Raw genomic sequence first — 21008 nt, forward strand, 5'->3', positions numbered from 1 at the left:
ATGTAGTTTTAATGTGCTCGAGTTTTCCTCTAAATCTTTGAGGTTAATATTATAAATTTACATTTTCCAGAATTTAAATAACATGACTTATCTAATAGTATAACAACGAACAAAAAATATTTGACTTCCTGAATTTAAGATGTCCCTTCTAGGAAATTTACCATCGAGAAGACATGGAAGAACCCAGTACCACCGCAAAAGATGAGATAAGTAGAGCTACAGACACAATATTTTTAATTACGAAAGAAGATAATGTTGGCTATCTTTCCAAGAAACTCGTGGGCTCTGAGATAGTGGTCGTTCAGGAATAGCACACATTCGATAAAGGCATTACGTCATGGCTGGGGTACTTCGCTCATTAATGATTCAGTCACTCCTCGATATCTCACACCGTTAGTTTTATTTCTTCTATGGAATTTTCTACGATGATGTCATTTGGAATTTATATCTCGCATTCCCTAAGAGAGGAATTTTTATAAAATAGCGAGATTCCTTTATGTCGTAAATTTTTTAAACTATACATTTGGTTGTTGTTGTGGATGGATAATGATTTGGGAAACTGATAAATCACAAGAAAAACATATTGGTTCTTCATTCCTCATAATGTGAGTCCTATAATAAAGTTTAATCTTTCATGTTTTAGGTTTTAGCCTCGTGTTGGGAATATTAATGGTGTTTCGATTTTAAATTTAACTTTGCCACAAGCCGAATGACAAGAAAATTGCCTTGTCGACCTAATATATCTTAAGAGTTATCTGGAGTGCTGCCAAAGGGTGTGGTTACGTAGGTTTAGTTTAGAATTCATAATTAAATTAGACAATATTTTTTACACCGTTCACAAACAATTATAAATATTGTTTATTCAGTAGTTTTAGTATTTAATTGAAACTTATGTTGTTTTTTTTTATTTGTCTGGATGATGAAAAATACATCATTAGTAATATATAATATCAATGAGTTATTAACTATGAAATATAAAATTGTACATAAATATGTACTTAACAGTTTAGAAACACAATTTTGACTAGAAATCACAAAAAAGGGACCATTAAATAAGAGAAGATTGATGCAAAATAAATTTTTGAAAAAAAAAACCACGATAAAACAATAATGAATAAAGGTAAGAAAGACAATAATAGTGAAAAACGTAATTGTAAAGAAGGCGAAATTGGGCTACTCTTCAAGATAATAAATGAACTTAAAATGCAACAGTTCTTAGATACCGATTTTAGAATCAAGAACTGAAGATGGACGGTCAGTCCGTAATATTGGAATTAAAATTTCATAAATGTAAAATTAATAATAAATTAAAGTTTGAATTAAGAATATTAATGAATCACCCAAAAAGAAACACAAAAGCAGAAAATATAATAATACGAGACTTTGATTTAAATTTTCATTTATTTAATAAATATCTTACTATAAATACCATTTAAACATATTCATATTAATTTTAAGTGATTATAATTTGAATTCGTAATGAAACATTTAATTAAAACATATTTCACTAATTTTATTAATTATTTAAACCAATATTTGAATTAATAACAGTAATAACAGGCTTGTAAGAGTCAATTATCAGTTTATAATAAGCGAATGGACCATAGAAATCCTTGAGAAGTCTGAACGAATCTCCAAAAATATATATCGGCCCCTCTCTAAGAGATTAGACTTTAATGCCAGAACCAAACCTGTGCTTCCATCAATATCTTGTGCATCCTATGATTTTAAATATATTTTTTAAGTACAATATATATTTTTTTATTATTAATATAAAGGAAACTTTCTTGATTTACATCTTTGTAAAATTAGATTGACAATATTTTTGCATGTTTAGGTTTGAAATTTGGTTTAAATTACGTCATACTAAGAACTTAGGATGGGGATTCAACCGAAATATTTTTTAAAAAATTTGAATTTGAATTATTTTTTTTTTTTAATCTTTATGTCAAAAATGTATTACAAGTGAAAAATATAATTTTTAAAAGACCTAAATAACTTACACTTCCGATACCTCCTATTCTATTGCATTTGGATTTGCGTCAGGATTTGCATTTTGTTTTCTACACCGTGTCATGTATCCTAACTGTAGTTCTGGGAGTCTCACAAGTATAAAATTCATTATTATTTTATTGACGATTTTTGTCCCTGCTCCGCTAATGGAGATCCTAATCGATGTTATAAAAATTTCAATAAAAAAAAGTGTATCTTACGCAAAAATAATTTTTAAATCGTACTGATACATCATGAAATTAAGAGGTTAAAACAAACACTTCACCCTTATATATTAGCTGAGTATATTGGTAAATTTCTTTATTTCTAACATTTAGGGATCATGATGCTGAGATTATTAAATTTTAGAAACACGATCAGTATTATTTTTTCTCTATAAGAGGAAAAAAGAAAAAAATGTTCCAGAAAACTGACCAAAGTTTAAAAATGGAATATTTAAGTTTTGCTGGCATTTCTTTACCGTGAGAATGTTTAGATGGATATAAGTTCAGTGTCGCGACTTGCCTTAAAGAGGTCTTTGTTTCGCAGGATAGAAGGCTTTTGTTTTGGGCGGCCCATGAGACAAATCGTAGGGAAAATAAAACAATTTGGCGCCATTGTAGTCCGGTGTCATGGCCACCAGCCTCTTGGTGAGGGTGGCAACAACGGGCAAGGGTAACAAAGCTATTATTATAAGTCATTAGAATATTAAATAGAAGAAAAAAAATATATATTCATAACATTTCTTTTGAATGATCAACTCAATTTACTTTGATGACCATAACAAGTTTTCCTTTAGAAATTAATAAAATATGATCAAATAAAAATGAAGTTAAAAAAAGAAGCTATTTTTTTTTTTAATTAAATTTTTAAGGTAAAACTTTAATCCAATAATTATTATAATAATCATATTGTATCATCATTATAATGACCATGTTAACAGCAGTGAATAAAAACAAAATAAATTGGTTTAGTTTTATTTTTCACTTTGCTTTAATTCAATACATTTCTAAAGATGTGTCGGCTTATTACTAAATTGATTTATTTTATTTTTTATCAATGAAGGGACCATATATATTTTTTGTACTAGTTCAGCTCGAGGAGTATAAAGAAGAATATTTATAAGTATTTTTCAACCATATCAGATTTCATTCTCTGCTAACATCAACTTAATGTTATAATATTTATTTTTTCAAAAAGTCAAATAATTTTTTTTTATCGAAAGCTCGAATACTGAATACTCGAAATAGTACCACCTGTTAGATAAGGTTTCAAAGTATCGATTGTTGGTCATATATCAATTCATAAGATCTTTAGGAGCATTGAAGATTCAATAAGGTTATGGTTTCACCCAAATCTTCATCACAAGAATATGGTTAAGCAGGAAAAATATTTTGATAATTTTTTATCATCATTGGAATTATTATTTAATTCAATGCAGTTTAAAAGGTGCATCGTATCAGATAATATCGTACACTTAAGATTAAAAAAAAAGAGTAAAATCAATAATAAAAAAAATTTGTAGGTTATCACTTAAATCCAGATAAGTCTTACTATCATCGTTTTCACAAATATAGCTCTTATAAGATGTTAATTAAAATATTTTTAATTATATTATATTAAAAAAAATTGTTAATACTTTCTATATGTCAGTAGGTTTAAATAATAAAAAAAATTAAAGATTTTGGTTTTTCAAAAATTGACTGGATCATCAAGAATATTTGACCAAATCCTTGATTCGTAATTGAATTGTAATAGCTCACTAAATACCTGCATAATTCAAAATTTCACTTACGAAGATTTATAGTATGAAAAGCCTGTATTGATATTTGAAATTTTCATAATATAAATAAATATATTAATATTAATGCAACGAATTTTCTTCTTATGGCTCTAAGAGCATGTAGAAAAACATTTTTTGTCTTTTTTTTTAAATACAATGGTTTGTAATTTTCTTATTAAAAATTGTATGAAAAAAATTCTTTAAAAAGATTATGAACAACCATGAGCAGTAGAGCTGATAAATATAAAATTATATATAATATCATACATTTTCAGATATCGCACTCACGATCGTGTAAACGCTGGAGACTAGCACAGAATTCAACAGTTGTCGAGAGCCAGGGGCAGACTGAGGGTTCCTCGAGCAGCGAGCGAGAGGGGCAACTTCGGATGGCTTCGGTTATTCTCGTCGATCATCGGCCCCGGACTTATTGGTTTTAAGTACATTACCGTAATACATCCGAGAATTTCCTCTAACGATAAAAAAATAAAATAAACTATGAAAATAAAAAAAAACTCACTGGGAGTGCGCTTAGTAGTGAACAACATTAATAAGTGAAACTTATTTCGATCGCCAACGTTTCGCTCCGCATTAGAGACTTTCTTCAGGTCCAAGTACAAACAAGATAACAAGCAATAGAATACAAATAAAACCAATGAAGCAATAAAAAACTAATAGCAAATAGGACAACAAACATGAAATAAAAATTTTAAAAACACCACAAGTACTCTGGACTTCCTCCAGGAGCTCCCTCCTGACAGCATCGATTTTTAAAAAATAATGAATGAAATTCCAACAAAATACAACTGCATATACATACATATAAATATAAAATAGCAACTATAAATATGTGCGAAGATATCACAAGGAAAATGCATTTAACAAATTAATTATAAGTGGGCAAACACGATTGTGTCAATAGCTAATTGGCACAGTTGCATTCAAGGTTTGTTTTCAATAAGTGAGGTTGCATTTTGAGCAACAGCGGTGATGGGCAAGAGATATTTTTATAAATACTTCTTGCAGTATTTCATTTGCATCCTTGGATATAAGACATTTTTCCGTTGCAATTGATGACAAACTATGTTCTCTGGAATCCATATGTTCAATGATAGTACCACTAAATGTATCGCAATGAAATTTTTGAGTTCCTATTAATTCCACCTATCTGTAGAGCTATAATCCAGATGGAATAATTAGGAATGAAGTACTGTTGCTACACCAACGGTTTTGTAAGGAGGTGATTTGGTCAAAATCATGATCGGCCGTCTGATTTAGATCCAACTAAGGATAACCACTAATGGGTCGAGGTGGATCCTGGAGGGTTTCCGAATCCACATGGCTGACTCACAGTTACAGTGACACATAAATTATCCAGCCGAATTCGTACCCAGGTTCTTGGACTTAGTCGCACAGTGCTTTACTTCAGAGCTACCCACTCCCACTAATTTTAAGGAGAACTGAATTGTATTATTCATATTTTGATTGCAAAATATGACTTTTGGGCAGTACTAGTGGAGCCACTACGAAATAAAACTCAACCCGCCCAGACCGGGCTCCGCTGCTGCTTGCTGAGGTGATCCTTTACTCACTCGCCTACAACGACCTCCTGTTCTAGGATTTTTCTACGGATTATGAAATTTTAAGATGAATGCATTTCCACTCATCCTTCGTCAACCATAGTTACGAAGTAAATTATTATAGGAGAAAATATGAAACAAAAAAGTAACTAAAGGAAAAATATGTCTCTTACTTCTTGTCTCAAAATCATTCTATTCTCCTTTTGTCAAGAAATAAAGAAGTCGAAATTTCAGAAACATGGATATTAAATTTTTTTTGTAAATCTTTGCATATATTCCCCCCCCCCCTCAAATTTAACTATCCCGGATATTTGGTGTGCATGGTTGTCCACTTAACAGAAGAATAAAAAAATAATCTGGTGTGCATTAAAGTAAAAATTATGGCATGTTGAAATTTGCCTTTTTCCGGTCTTTATATAATACCGAATGTTGCAAACAAAATCAATAACAGAAGATATATTAAAAAAAAATAATAAAACGTGGGTGGAACTTTTATTCACAAACACGACAAAGCATTTCAATACCCGTTACTGATCCTGGAAATAAAAAATAAAAATTGCATTCGAATTGTCTCATAAAGACTTTATAGCGCCCTAAAAATAAAATCAACACAAATACAATCTATAGAATATATAAATATAAATTTTATTACAACGGCCAAAAATTATGCAAATTACTTTCAAGAAACCGTTCCCCCAGTGGCTTATATGTTGTTTATATACTAGTATATACCAAGCTTAGAAGTATAAAAATCGCAAAGAGGTTTGAGTTATAATTATCCAAAGGAGTTGATGAAGTTCGGTCGGCGCTCCGAGAGAGGCTAGTGACTTCTGAGCTGATGTCATCGAACCAAATGACAACAAGAAAAACACATGGTCCTAGAAGGAAACGGTTGTTTTGGAATCCACCCGCCTATTTCACGGTATGACGGGCAAGTTGCTATATAAACGGTCCTATCGACGGAATAGAGGTGTCAGTAGTTTTTTTTTTAGTTATTTTTAAGAAGGTGTGTGAGTTTTTATGGAATAATATATATAAGTTATTGGTCTTCCTTAACCTAAATCAAATCACAAAATCGTTATTAGAAAAATATTAAATTCGATTTGGTGGTTTGAAGGAACAAATGTATAAAATATTAGAGTTAGAACTTCAAGGGTCTACTGAAATTAAAAAGTATCTACAATTTCACTCTTTTTCAGTTAGACTGGATGGTAAATATATAAAACAGTAGTTACTCGTGATGCAAAAAGTGAGTAGTTCAGACCTTTAGTTCCAATATCTTTTACCAGATAGATCCACTTGAGAAGGATGTAGCTCCTATAGTGACAACAATGAGCAACAACAACTGTGTGCGTATGACGGATACCGAGCTGCACAATAATTTTTTTTTTCTATTTTCCTATTAGCAAAGCTGAGTGTTCGTGATAACTTGCACTATAAATTTCCTTCTTTATTTCAGCGAACAGTGGTACTGATTATTTTTGAGACTTCTATTAAAACAGTTTAGATCTGATATTATGCTTCGGAAGACCCTGCGATCAAATCTTTCAAAATTATTATATTGTCCCATTGAAAACAGTATTTGAGGATGTGATTGTAAGACTACAAGGAAGATTTGTGCATTTACTTGAGTGGAAATATAAAGCAGAAAGGTGAGGAGGTAAATTAATCAGCTTTGTTTAGATGTCAGATCATGGAGCACAATTTCAGTGTGGCTAATACGTATTTTCTTTACAAGATTATATTTTATTGTGCACATATGTAAGAGCTATTTTCAAATCAGTAAAAAACATGAGTGAAATATCTAAAAAAAAATTTAATAGATTGGAATTGTAAGTTGAGGTCACATCTAAAATCATCTCGGAAATATAAAATTAGTACTAACCTCATATATTAGGTTAATCATAGGTATAATATTTTGTTATTAATAACTAAAGAGTTTTCAAGCGTTTAGTTCTATATGTATAAAACAAAGGGACAATAAACTTAGAATTATTAAATCAACTGAAGTCTCCAGTAAAAAAAAAGAAATCCTACAACAAACAAAAAGAGAAGATGTAATGACCAGCCTCAGGATAAAGCATTCAAGAGTGGCACATGAATACCTTATCACGAAAGGAACTTCGCCGAAATGTATATCTTGTGATGTACCTTTAACAGTACTCCACTGTTAAAGGTACATCAGGGCTGAGTACTGTGTCTACGGTTATGAACGAGAGGAAGTTGAAGTGGGAACCAATAAAGAAGAAATATTAAAAAAATAGTGAAAAGGCAGCAACAAAATTATTTTTGTTTCTTGAAAAAAGTATATATATATATATATATCTTTAACAACATTTAAATCTATATAGTAATTGTATATTTCGACTGCTACTTCATAAATCATTTGTACAGGGCAAAGACGACCTGAGTGTTAGAAAACCCCAAATTAGTGTAAATAAATAAATTCTGTTTATATAGTTCTCCACCTCCAAAATTGTATTTTATTTGATACTGGTAGAATGAAGAGAAATCTATAATATTTTAAGATTCCTCCACCAACCGGGTTCTTGATGACACAGTGTGATACCCTAATATCTGTGCCTCGGAACCAGAATAACATAAGGCCACCTCAGTACTCCTGTCAGGAGAGCACAAAAAGTTCTCAACCACAGTTCGGACTAACGGTGTTACAACTCTTAGAAAATACCAAAGGCGTTTATTTTAATAGTCTTAAGTTATTAATTTAATGTAGAATCAAATTATACATAATATAGGTTTAGTGAAGGTGAAGATTCGATGCCGATACCACCACTAGTTTTCTTAATACATCTGTCCAGTGACGCACCTCCAAATACATTTCTACTAATCAATCTTAACGCCATCCTCCCATCTATGTCTGGCTCTACACCTCGGACATTTACCCGTAATGTTTATTAACATTTGGAGGATCCGTTCGTTACAAGCATCCGTACCTTAAACAAATATTTTACGCGATATTTTATTTTCAAAAAACTTAAGGAGCTGTTCTTCTTAGTGTAAGAGGCCACTCGTTTCCCATCCGTAAAGAACAATTGTCCTACTGACTGCTCTACAGTTTCATTTAATGATGTTACTCTTACCCCTGTCGAACAGATCCGCTACCTTGGACTACATTTGGACAAACGATTAACCTGGAATCCTCACACAAGAATGAAAAGACAGGAAACTGCACGTCTATTTCGACTATTACAGCACTTACTAGACAGACGGTCTAAACTTCCAACACATTACAAAAGACTGATCTACATGACTGTAATAAGGCCAATCTGGACATATGGAGTTGAGCTTTGGGGCTCCACTAAACCTTCGAATTCCTCTCTTATTCAATCCTTATAATCCAAAATCCTTCGTAAAATCCTCAATGCTTCTTACTTTGTCACAAATAAAATCATACATAAAGACCTTAATGTTCCCTATGTAACCGATCTAGCCCGAACCAGATATCACTCCTTCCATTATAAATTCTCCAACCACTCAAACCCCCTAGTTTCTAATCTTGCATCCTCTTCCATTCCTGACAATCCTCCGAGGCGCCTGAAAAGAAGATGGCCACGAGACCAGCTAATGTAAAATGTCATTAGAGTGCTACCAATGGGTAGTTTCTCTACACGCCTGTAACACTCCAATTAAACTTAGATCAGATTTACTAAATGTATTATAATGTACAGTTGTAAATAGCAATAAATAAATATTTAAATAAAAGAACAATTGTAAGGATAATAGTTTTGTAAATTCAAACTTTTAAGCTTTTTGGACAAATTCTACGTACATAATAACATGAAAATTTTAATATTTGCACTTACGTTAATCTGGTTCCATGGTACATATATATTCACTTCAAAAAGAAAAAAGATTTTATTTAAACCTTATCTAATCGTTCCTGACATACGGGGGAAGGTAGGGTATAATCCTATAGATAACCAACCTATTCTTCTAACCAGATAAAAATCAGCAGCCAGATCGGAATCAATACAAATCTACTTCTGTATCGACTGGATAAATCTTAATTAATTCATTAGTTAAACTAACTATTCGGAAATCTATCATTCGACGGCTTATTGATCATCTTTGAATTACGTGTCCATTCGAGAGAACATCCTACGGGGAATCACTGGATTAATTATCCGAGGGTGAGCTACCTGGTACTGAATGGCACTCAGAGCATTATCCATGAGCGAATAAACCTCTCGAATGAATCTACTCTACGCAATTTTATATTAATAAGCAATTTATCTGAACCAAAACATTTATTAAACACAAACAGAAAATGTTCACAAAGTAAAGGCTCCGTGGAAGAGGATATAAAATTCAAACAAGGTTTAACACCTTTCGAATGAAGGCTAAATATATTTTTACAGCCTTAATACAGAACTTTTAATACGTTTACATAAAGCTTTACTGGGACCAGTAACTTTTACATATGAAATGACTCGCCATCATCGAGAGATGATCAAGCGTTTGGCAATCATCAGTATCAAATTTGATTATCTCAACGACTCCTTAGGGGCACCCAATAATCGGTGATTTCATAATCTGCACAAAATTTAGGAGTGGTTTAGTGCTATCAAAACTGCAATACCGTATAAAAAATACAGAAAATTTGAATAACAATCAAATGTAGAAAGAAATACTTGAAAGTAACACCCTTCGAATGCTAATAAAAACAAGTATTAGAATAAAACACAATATCGTTAAGAAAAATAGATTTTCATATAGCAGCTCGTTATCCGCCAAATCGATGTACAATATTTCTGTTATAAATGAAATCTCATTCTGTAGAAAACTACAACTTTCTTGCACCATTGAGCCAACTTTAAGTGCTCCAACCTAGTGGAAAATGTTGAAACTAAAGGCCGGGGCTCCTAACATTTTGCATCAGGGCAAAAGGCGAATCTGTTTTACTGGGAGTTCAGTATTATTAAAAAAAAATCTAAATATAAAGGGATCCCTTATTTTCAAATATTTGAATAATTCAGAAAAATTAAAATCTAATTCTCTGATCATTAGTATTTCTAATAGTTTCAGCTTTATTTTTTAAAACATTTTTTAAGCGGTTCAATGGACTGAAGTTTCACCATCGATGGCTGAAATATTTTGCTTACTCTACGGTTTACAGTTTATTTAATACTGTATTATATTTTAAGAGATCAATCTAAATTTTGATTACACGTATTAAACACTTTAATCTATTGTCATTTATAGACATACCAGGAATCGACCAAGAAATCAATTTTATCTTTAGCCGAAATCAAATAACTAATTATAGATCTATCGTCATACATGTCTCGATATTTGCATAACAAACGACTGTTGATGGACTAAAGGCAGATATTTCGTGGCCGGTAACCAGCCATCACAATCTGTGCCTTATCACATTCCACATTACGAAATTATCGTTTGTTGGAGCACGGATTTCTGCCCGGAGCGAGCATATCTCGAGCTTAGGGCAAACTACTAGTTACATTCTACAGTTACACAGTCTGATTAAGGGTTCTGACAGTTAGGACAACTCAATGCTGAGCCGGAAACGCAAAACCAGCCTTCGGCCGATTTAGATATGGCCAAGATGTCCATAATTGGACGAGACAAAACACAGAAGTCCCGGACATTGGCAAAGTCAAGATTGTTACAAGGTTTTGAAGGATTCCAGAGAATGACAAAGAACAGTCTATTCCCGCTATCTCGGCTGGAGGAAAATGATCCAGAAGGTTCTCATCCAAAGGGGAATTGGCAGGTACCCAGGGGATTAAGTGGAACAAATATAAGAATAGGAACAAATTATGGATAACAATAACTTATATCTACAGAATGACGTTAGTTGGATATATATATATATATTAATTAAATACAATAAATTAATATAATTCATTAAAATTAAACACACATTATTATTTTTAATTATATACTGCATTAATGACTGAATTAATTGTTTATTATATTTATTTAGATTACAGCGGTTAATAAAAATATATAACCATTTAGTTATTAAAAAGTTAATAACAATATCTAACAGTAAAGATAGAAATTATTATAAAAATCACAAAACTTGTTCATAAGTGTCAAAACATTCCGTTAAAGTTGGCTAGAAGGGAGCCAAAATTATTATCGAATCTAAGTAACAGATTATATTTTTGTAAAGATTACTTCAATGTAAGTATAATGCAAGATACACATTGTTCATTAGTGGTTATATTATTTCCTAAAGACTTAAAGTTAATAAAAACGTGATGATTTTGTCTTACAGCTGGAAAACGATATGAAGAATTATGTTCGATACAAAATAATCGATTCATTGAGAAAAATTATAATGAAAACCATCGAGATTTGATTGTCAATTTGATAGACCATGAATGTTCACACCACCTGAGCCACAATTTGCTTTCAGTAAAAGACAAGGACTTTCTTTGATTAAAGAGGCTCAACATAATAATTTAAAAACAGCTAAAAAGAGGGAATCAATAAATAAGTGTTGTTTGTTTATGTCTAAATGACGTCTCATATGAAACCATCGTTAAATATATAATACAAATAATTAAATAACTCGTTAGCGTTTTCCTTCTGTTGGTACACAGTTAAAAAATCTTAATGTTTAAAGTTAAAATTTAAAAAATGATCATGTACCAATAATAAATAAAACATATATTATTAGGTTTCTGCATTGACTGATTAATTATGTTAACATTATTTCAAATTTTTTTGATGGCGTCAAATACACAACACATGAACAAAACAAGAAAAAAAAAAAAAGAAAATAGCATAATATAAAATCACTAATTTTATTAATGTCATTATTCAAGTTCAATATCTTCTCTCTCTATTTTACTTTAAGATTCAGTATGTGAGATCTGTAACTAAATTTGGAAATCTGCTGTGGCAGATAATTATTTATTCTGTTACTATAGCCGTGAGTTGTTGATTCTGGAGCCCTCCTGGGGTTCACCCAGCCTCATAAAGTAGATATCCTTAATTTGAGAAAAATTTTGCGGTTGATCGTGATGTTGAAGAAATGACCTTCTTTTCCAAACTTTTTTCTAAAAACAGTACTTCTTTACTTAAGTACTGCATCCCTGACCCTTCATGCGTGGTAGAGGTTCACATTATTGTTTTATTATTATTATTATTATTATTATTATTATTATTATTATACGATACTTTTTAACCTCCCAACCTCAATATCCTTTCAAAATTTAAGTGGCTTTACAAAGTTGGATATACCGTTAGAATGTTGAAGTAATGAAGTAAATTCAATGGATTGTGCCTCGAAAATGCTAGTGTGCCTCTAAATCCACGAAAATGGATTGTGACTAGAAAAGTATAGGACTGTTAGCTGAGCGCTGAAGTGTATCGTTCCGGCAATGAGACTGCCTAGATCCAGGAAAAAGGCAGGTACTGGAATTGAGACTAAGAAGATGCGACAGAGACGCGTATAGGCGATGACAGTTGCCCGCCGCCGACGATTTAATTACCGAACCGCCGAAGAATCCGAGAAGAGTCTCTGAATAGAAATTGCTCGAGTCGAGCTGTAATTCTATTGTCTTAGCTCCCTCCCTGGTTCATTTTATTTCTTCTATTGTAGCATTGAGTGCTTGTTCTATTCCTTGGCGCTGTTTGTTATTACAAATGAAACGGGTATCGGTAACCGACTCCATTCGGAACTACAGAGTAATCTTAGTCCCAATAGCGGTGACATAACTGTAAAACGTTATTAAATACGTATATAATTTGAGTATCTTGAATAACTGGAATATATGAAATACATGAGGTAATAAAGTTGGGAATCAAAGTCTAGTCTGTTGGATAAAATTGACTTAATTGCACAGAACAAAGTAATTGTTTTAAAGAGATTAAGAGTATCCTCGTATAAATGTATTACCTCCACTTTGTACTAAACAGAGGAGCTTTAACAATGGTATACAAAGCACTATTTGAATCGATCGATATTAAGATATGGAATTGCACATAACTGTCGAAATAAGTAAAATATAAAAGTTATTTGTTGTTCCTGGAGTTGTTTTTATTAAGAAGAACAATAAAAAAGAATAACCTTTATACGGAAGAAAGAAGGTGCTAGGAGTCAGTAGCATTGCGCCTTAGCTCTGTACTATCCTGTCTTTTACTCATGCTCTACTATGTTGTATCTTAATTTTTTTCACAAAATATTTTTAATGTAAATTAATACTGCGCAGCGTTATGAGTTTGTTTTTATTGTTTGTCTAACAATTTTATATTTAATAATTCATTTGTATACTAATGTAATCAAATCTAAACTTCATGTTCTAATTCAGCATTAAAAAAAACCATTACGCACAAATCTCTAACAAAACATTGTTCTCATGCCGGAGATGGATCCATTTGCTTGTACATTTTTAAAGATTAATTTAAAAACTTTAGTTTCTTTTTATACTTGAATCCTGTTCAAATATATTGATACTGCTGGAAAAGGGGTTTTTCTTATTTCGATAATAATAAAAAAGTATAAAATTTCTAAATTTAAAAGGAATAAAAAGACACTCGATATATATTTAAACAACTATAAATATATAGTATTCATTTGAAAATTCAAATCTATCAATTTAATTCGCCTTTGTGCCATTTTAGTATATTTTAACATTTATTTAAAACCATTCAAGGTTTGATCTTGATCTATTGATAAACTGTAATTATATGTCATGATTTTTTCAAATATTTGTACCTGGTGAAATACAATAGAGTCCATTTTCGGTTTCAGCACTCTCAAAAACATAGCGATCATCCAAAATTACTTATAAATTTAAAGTTAATTTTATTAAACTTGTATCAGTTCAGGATTAAAAACGTGACCCAAGATTTGTTTAATTTAACGGTTTTTTTTTATCTTCATCAAAATTCTCATTTTTTATTATCAATAATAATAATAATTTTTTTTTATGGGACAACCTCCGTACAAATAGACTTAGCCAGTGAAATACACAAAGAAAATAATAAATTGTAGTCATTTTACAAAAAATGGTAAGTTAAAGATTGTTTATATAAACTTATAACAAGCAATATATCTAAGCTGAACTATTTAAATTCGTCAGAATAAAATAGTAAAACAAAAGCGTCACACCATATTTAATAATAAAAAAACAAAACTATACCTCCTATTGGGGCAATAGGTATCCAGCTCTAAGCAAAAGGTTTTCTGTTACATATATAAAAAGAAGTTAAAGTTCCAATCCTGAGGGTACAGACAGAAATTCATATAACATTTGGTTAATATTGCTTGGTTTCGGCAGGTATCGGATTCGGTTCTCAGGATACGCGGAGTACCAGTACTGTCCTATCACAAGCTTCTGTGTTCCAAATCCATTCCAGGAAATTATTAATTACAAATTAATATATACTTTTATATACATATTTTTTTGTTTAGACTGCTACTATCGCCTAAATGGTATTTTTCACACAAATTGTTGGTTAAATTAAAGAAGATTTATCGTGCATTCTGAAAATAGTGAATAAGTTGAGAAATCTTCAGTCATAGAAAATAAATTATGATTTATATGGGAAAAATATTTGATAAAATCTTATCCATACAAACTAATTGTTTTTGAAAGATGAGCTTAGGGGCAATTAACTATATTTTATAGTGCACTAACCCCTATTATGGCTGATGCTGTCACATGAAACACCCTGTGCATGAAATATACAGTGAGATGAAGTATGACGAACATGAAACATTTAAAATGAAATTCCAAAGGTTTCATAAAACCATATAACATTTAAAATTGCCTGTCCTATGGGCGTGGGTTCGTGAAAAGTCCTGTACGAAAATAAAAAGTTACACGAAACCAAAACTCGTATTTAAGTAATTTATGCCTTGGATATCACAGAAGATTTTTTTGCTTAAATTGACGTAACAAACTGCCGCTTTTTATTTATTTTCACAAAAAGGCTCTACTAATTTTAGCGTTCTAACCAAACCTTATAGAAGATTTATCGTAGATTCCAAAAAATGTTAAATATTCAATGACAGTAGAGACATTTTGATTTATATAGAAAAGAGCCGTGGTTCCTATGAAAAATCATATCTCGACCATGGTTTAAAATAGGAAGTTGAGGTTAGTGGTGCAGAATTACAATTTTACGAACTAACACCCCTTTAATTACTGACCTTACCTCGTGAAAACCCTATTTAGTATATATAATTATATTATATATAATACTAAATTAAAGTATAATAAATATTACAAAAATAGAAACTAGGTGCTTATATGGAAAGATAACTTAATATCTGATGCTTTATTTGAATAATCACAGAGATGGATAAAGGGCAACCGTTGTGATGACGGCGTCTAATAGCGACCCATGTTATGTTTCTTACGCCACGCAATCCTCGCACCGAATAGCGATGTGGTAACGCGAGCAGGTCAAGGGGACGCGGGGGCCAACATGTACGAGTCTAGGTAAATATTAAGCCTCGAGGCATTTATAAACATGAACCGAGTCTGAGACAACATCCTGTATTCTGGTAAACATCTGAGTCTGATTGGAGGGACATCTCGGTAAACATCTCACTCCTATGTTTCGTCTACGTCGGCATTCCGATTTAACAGGCATTTTTACGATTCTTCACACCTCACCTGGACAAAGCGTCTAATGATCTACGAAAATCTGATTTTAAGAATTCGTAAATTACCCTTCTTTCGTCGTGCGAGTTCAAGGTAGGGCGATCAAATTAAGCCACCCACCAGTAACCCAAGGAGTATCAATTAAAATCAATGTAACCGCACCCACGTGCTTGACCATTACCATCATTAGTATCCTCTAACATAACCCAACCAATTTCTGACATTGCATTAAAAAAAAAAAAAATTGTACAAGTTTATTTATACAGAAATTAAATGTTCGGCGTACTAGTTTAAAATATATCATTATCTTTTAAAAAAATTGCAAACAGATTCTATCTTTTTAGAAAAACAGATCCATCCAAAAAAAAAAAATCATCAGCGAATTAAAAAACAAAACAATATCTTCAGAATAACTTTTCAAGTATCATATCTCGAAAACAGACTTAGATAGATAAGTGAGGCTTGTATCACTGACGTACATTTTTGACACACTATTTCTCCTTCAATTACTGAAATTATTTTCCTGGGATACACTTGTGTTAGTTACGTAAGTATCTTCGCGTAGAGCTGTGTACTATGGGCTCTGATTGAAGGCCTGAAAATCAGTAGTGAAAAGGATCGTGTACAAGGTGACAGTTAACTGTCATTGAGGCAACTGCCAAGGAACATACTTTATAATAGTTACCGTCATGATAGCACTATCAAGTCGACCCTGTCAGAATCCAATCACTGAATTAAGGGACCTCCACCCGGTAAATATAATTCAAGTTATAGCATTGCAGCGTATAAGACGGGCGTGTAAGGTTGTAGGGTTTAGTAACGGGTGGGTCCCTAAAATGTTAATAAACATTGAACCAACGGGTAAACGTTCGACGGGTAGACCGAAACGTAGATGGGAGGATTGCGTTAAAACCAATATAGTAGAATTGGGTTTGGAGGGGCAGAGAGCGTTCAGTGGTATCGGGATCGAACCTTCGGGTTCGTTAGGCCTTTATAATTATATTATTATTATTATCATACCACATTTACTCTTCGTCGTAAATCTGCCGACTATCCTACAGTATACTTTAATAATGTGGCTCTTACCCCTGTAGAACAGATTCGTTATCTTAGCTACACCTTGACAAACGATTTACCTGGAATCCTCACTCAAGACTGAAAAGACAGGAAACTGCACGCAGATTTCGACTATTACAATACTTACTAGACAAACGGTCTAACTTCCAACTCATTACAAAAGACTGATCTACATGACAATAATAAGGCCCATCTGGTCATACAGAGTTGAGCTTTGGGGTTCCACTAAACCTTCGAATTCCTCTCGTATTCAATCCTTACAATCTAAAATCCTTCGTAAAATCCCCAATGCTCCGTATTTTGTTACTAATAAAACCATACATAAAGACCTAAATGTTCCTTATGTAACCGATCTAGCCCGAACCCGATATCATTCCTTCCATTATAAACTCCCTAACCACCCAAAACCCACTAGTTTCTAACCTTGCTTCCTCTTCCATTCCTCGCAATCCTCCGAGGCGCCTGAAAAGAAGATGGCCTCGTGACCTTATATTGTATAATGTTTTTAGAGTTCTACTGCTGGGTAGTTTCTCAACATGGTGTTTCTCTACATAGATCATATCATTATCATTGTCATTATGATGAAATTTGCTTGTAGTATTTTTTGTACAGTTGTAAATATCAATTAACAAATAAATAAAAAATTAAAGTCATATGAAGTTTCATCTTCATATTATCAAGTTATTATTAAGTTTCAGCTTCTCATTCATATTATTATTATCATATTAAGTTTTATCATTCAAAATTGTTTAATTTTAGTTATGTAATTAAACCATCCCTACTTTTTATTTATTTATTTTTTTATAACCCCTTTCCTGGCTATTTCTGATATAAAGATTGATTTTTATTTCATTGTGAAAAATATCGATAGCCGGAACTATCGAACTACAGCCAACGCTGCTAGGAAATGCGTGGAGCCGTCCGTGTCTCAGGTGAATGAGGCGCAGGTCTTAAAATCTGTGGTACAAATCCGGCCTGAGGTGCACTATTGTCATTTTGTGGTGATCCCAAGAAATGAAAAACTTGCCCTCCACGCCATGGTTGGTCACCTCTAGATGATTCCCTCCCCTCCTCCCGTATGTCAGAAATCACCAGAGAGGGTCATTAAAAAAAAAAAAATAAAAAATAAAAAGACTAGGAAAAACAGAGGAGTTTGTGGTAGTTGATTCTCTCCGATCGAAAGAGTAATCTGATCGCATCCTTTGCAAACATTTACTTGATAGGTCTTTAATCTGGACGAGTGACCCCTTGAGCATTACTAGTATGATGTAACCTTAGGCAAAGAGCTGACTTAGATCTACGATCATCGTGCGAAGGTTAATGTTCTATCTTCAGTTCACGAGCCCCGAACGAAGAGAGAAGAGATATAACGAGCCTATCCGTCATTTTGTTTCACCTGAATGATACCCCATTAGCTCCACTAAGCAGGCGACTACTCCATCATCCGATCGCTGATGTCAGAGTCCTTCAGTCACTTTGAATCAGCCGTCAGTACACCTCGTCAGTCTGATGTATTGGTCGCAATGGTCATCTATCAATGTAAACACGGCTACCGATGTACAATTCAATATCTGATTACGAAATGGATTTTATTAAGTCTGTGATTAACATATAGCGAATAATTATAATGAGCAAATGTATCAGGGCAAGGGATCTATAATTGCGATGACGCACACATAAGTAGAATTGATAACAATAAAATGATACTAACTGTTACCGCGCCTCCAATTAGAGGATACAGCAGAATATCGATATAACGAACCTCGATATAAACAAAAATCCGCTATGTAATGATATTTAAAATTAGCATTTAATGAAATATATACCTATTAAGATAATTGACTGTATGAAGTAGATGAACGGTGGTACGCCCAAGTGGCGGTCAAATAAGGTACAAACCACTAAATAGTTTGTTTGTTTTTTTCCTATTTGAACCTTCATTGAACACTGCCCTGACTATCTTCCTGCAATCGAAAATATACCTCTACATAACGAATAGATCATGTAACAAACCTCAATATAACGAATATACAATCCTTTCAGAAACTACTAAAATATAAAAACCACTATATAGCCATGATGAATTCATTATAACGCTGTTTCAACATACCCACAACAATAACAATAAAATGAAACAAGAAGCAACATAATCGTTCCACCCAAGACGCCGGTAGAAAAAAAAAGTTCAGTTATTTCACTCCAATTTGGAGTACTACGTATAATTACTAGTCAAAATTGGAGAGTCTACTAAGTATTGTTAGGGGAAATACAAAATGGCAACTGTCAAAAATTAATTTTTCATCCTAAGCTCCATATCTTTGAAACAACCAACAACACTAAAAAACCTATTAACTTCAATCGAAGAAGAATACATTTGAACCGTAGTAGAGCTGTTTGCTTTCAATAGTTCCTGAAATATATTTTTTTTAAAAGCTAAATATACAAGAAATATATATTGAAAAACCAGAATAGGGGGAAATGTAGATCTTAATTTCAGGTACGAACTCAAATTAAAGCTAGTTTAATGAGTTGTAAAGTTTATCTTCGTAGAAGAAGTAGTTTTTATAATATTCGCCTAAAAATATAATGTTTTTTTGGGAACATGATTGAAAAATATTTAGTATATCACCTCTAACATCACAAATAAGATGGCCGGGTGAATCCTGAAAGTGGTCGCCATTTCAAAAAAGTTTATTTTTCTGTTTTAGTATTTCTCGAGGAGCGAACAATATATATCAACCTCAGTGATTTGAATACGCTTCGCTGTTTCCACCTGTACATTCTCTAAACTGCTGTCACCATTTTTTCTCGGCAGTTAATTATCAAATTCTTACAAAGTTCATATATATACATTTTTTATTTTTGGACAATTATTTCAAGCAAAAAAAAATTAAAAGTACCTTTAAAGAAATCTTTTTTGATACTTTTGAATTTAAGCTCTGTTAAATTATTTTAACGAGTGTTAGACCTAGATGAATGATCATTTGATTTTCCATTGATATAGCAAGTTTGAATAAAATCATTAATAAACGATTTATTAAAATGGTACTTCCGACAAGTTGATTATATGGAAAAAGTTTCTGTCACATCCTAGTCATATAACAACCACATATGCAATTTCAGTTAAATACGATTTTTCGTTATTTAGACTGTTCACACTCACACACACACAAAATACCCTGACTATACATTCCATATCTAAGTAAGTAATTAAAAATCGTTACATGGTTTTCGAAGAAACGCCAAGATTTTTATTCAGTAGGTATTGGATTCTATGGATCGTGAAAGTAAATCACCAAATTTTCAGAAGGGAAGGATAAAAGTTTTATTATCAGTCAGTTAAAAAGGTTCATTATTGAAAAAAAAATGGATTCTTATTTTGCTTAAATTAATTAGTGGGCCGTCTGTACTTTTGGGAGTTGAGCGGAGGTCTTTGGAACCTGGAAACTGCAGCTTTTCAAATCCGGCCTGAGGGATCGTCTTTATTTCCGTGGTTAACCCACGAAATGAAAACTTGGCCCCCCACCATGATATATAAGAATAGGATTGGTACCGTATAGATAACCTCCCGATAGGTTAGAAATGACCAAGGAGGTCATAAAAAAAAAAGTTAAAAAAGAAAGAGACGACAAGACAATGCCCTGAATAATGCATAAAATATTAAATACATTATTTAGCATTAGAGCATAATAGGCTAACTCGACGATGACTTCAGTCATGTAACCCCGACATGATTTAAGATCTAACAAGAATAAATATGTTAGCATTAATAAAAACTCTATAACTGGGAGTGTACATTATAATATATTCAAAATCTGTTTATGCTTGAGGCGGTATATCATAATTCAAGCGGCTCGCAACACTTCTACAAGGAACGGCTTAAGTGAACGCATGTGTAGACCCGATAAGCACGTGCGGGTGAAGGGAAGGACTTCAACGCCGCCGATCTCTTGTGCAACGTCCAAG

General features: G+C 32.4%; 1 protein-coding gene across 16 annotated transcripts in view; it reads right to left on the reverse strand.

Annotated features, from left to right (window-relative positions):
- trol (terribly reduced optic lobes) overlaps positions 1–21008 on the reverse strand; it is a gene marked incomplete at its 3' end in the record, with an annotated part of 722946 nt that overhangs the window by 294034 nt on the left and 407904 nt on the right. For 2 of the 16 annotated variants that reach the window (XM_067047436.1, XM_067047434.1), the window contains 1 exon segment: positions 4043–4153. 16 annotated transcript variants of the gene reach the window in all.

This window comes from Halyomorpha halys, unplaced genomic scaffold (genome assembly GCF_000696795.3).
Source record: "Halyomorpha halys isolate HHAL.00 unplaced genomic scaffold, Hhal_1.1 Scaffold696.1, whole genome shotgun sequence".
Lineage (NCBI taxonomy): Eukaryota > Metazoa > Arthropoda > Insecta > Hemiptera > Pentatomidae > Halyomorpha > Halyomorpha halys.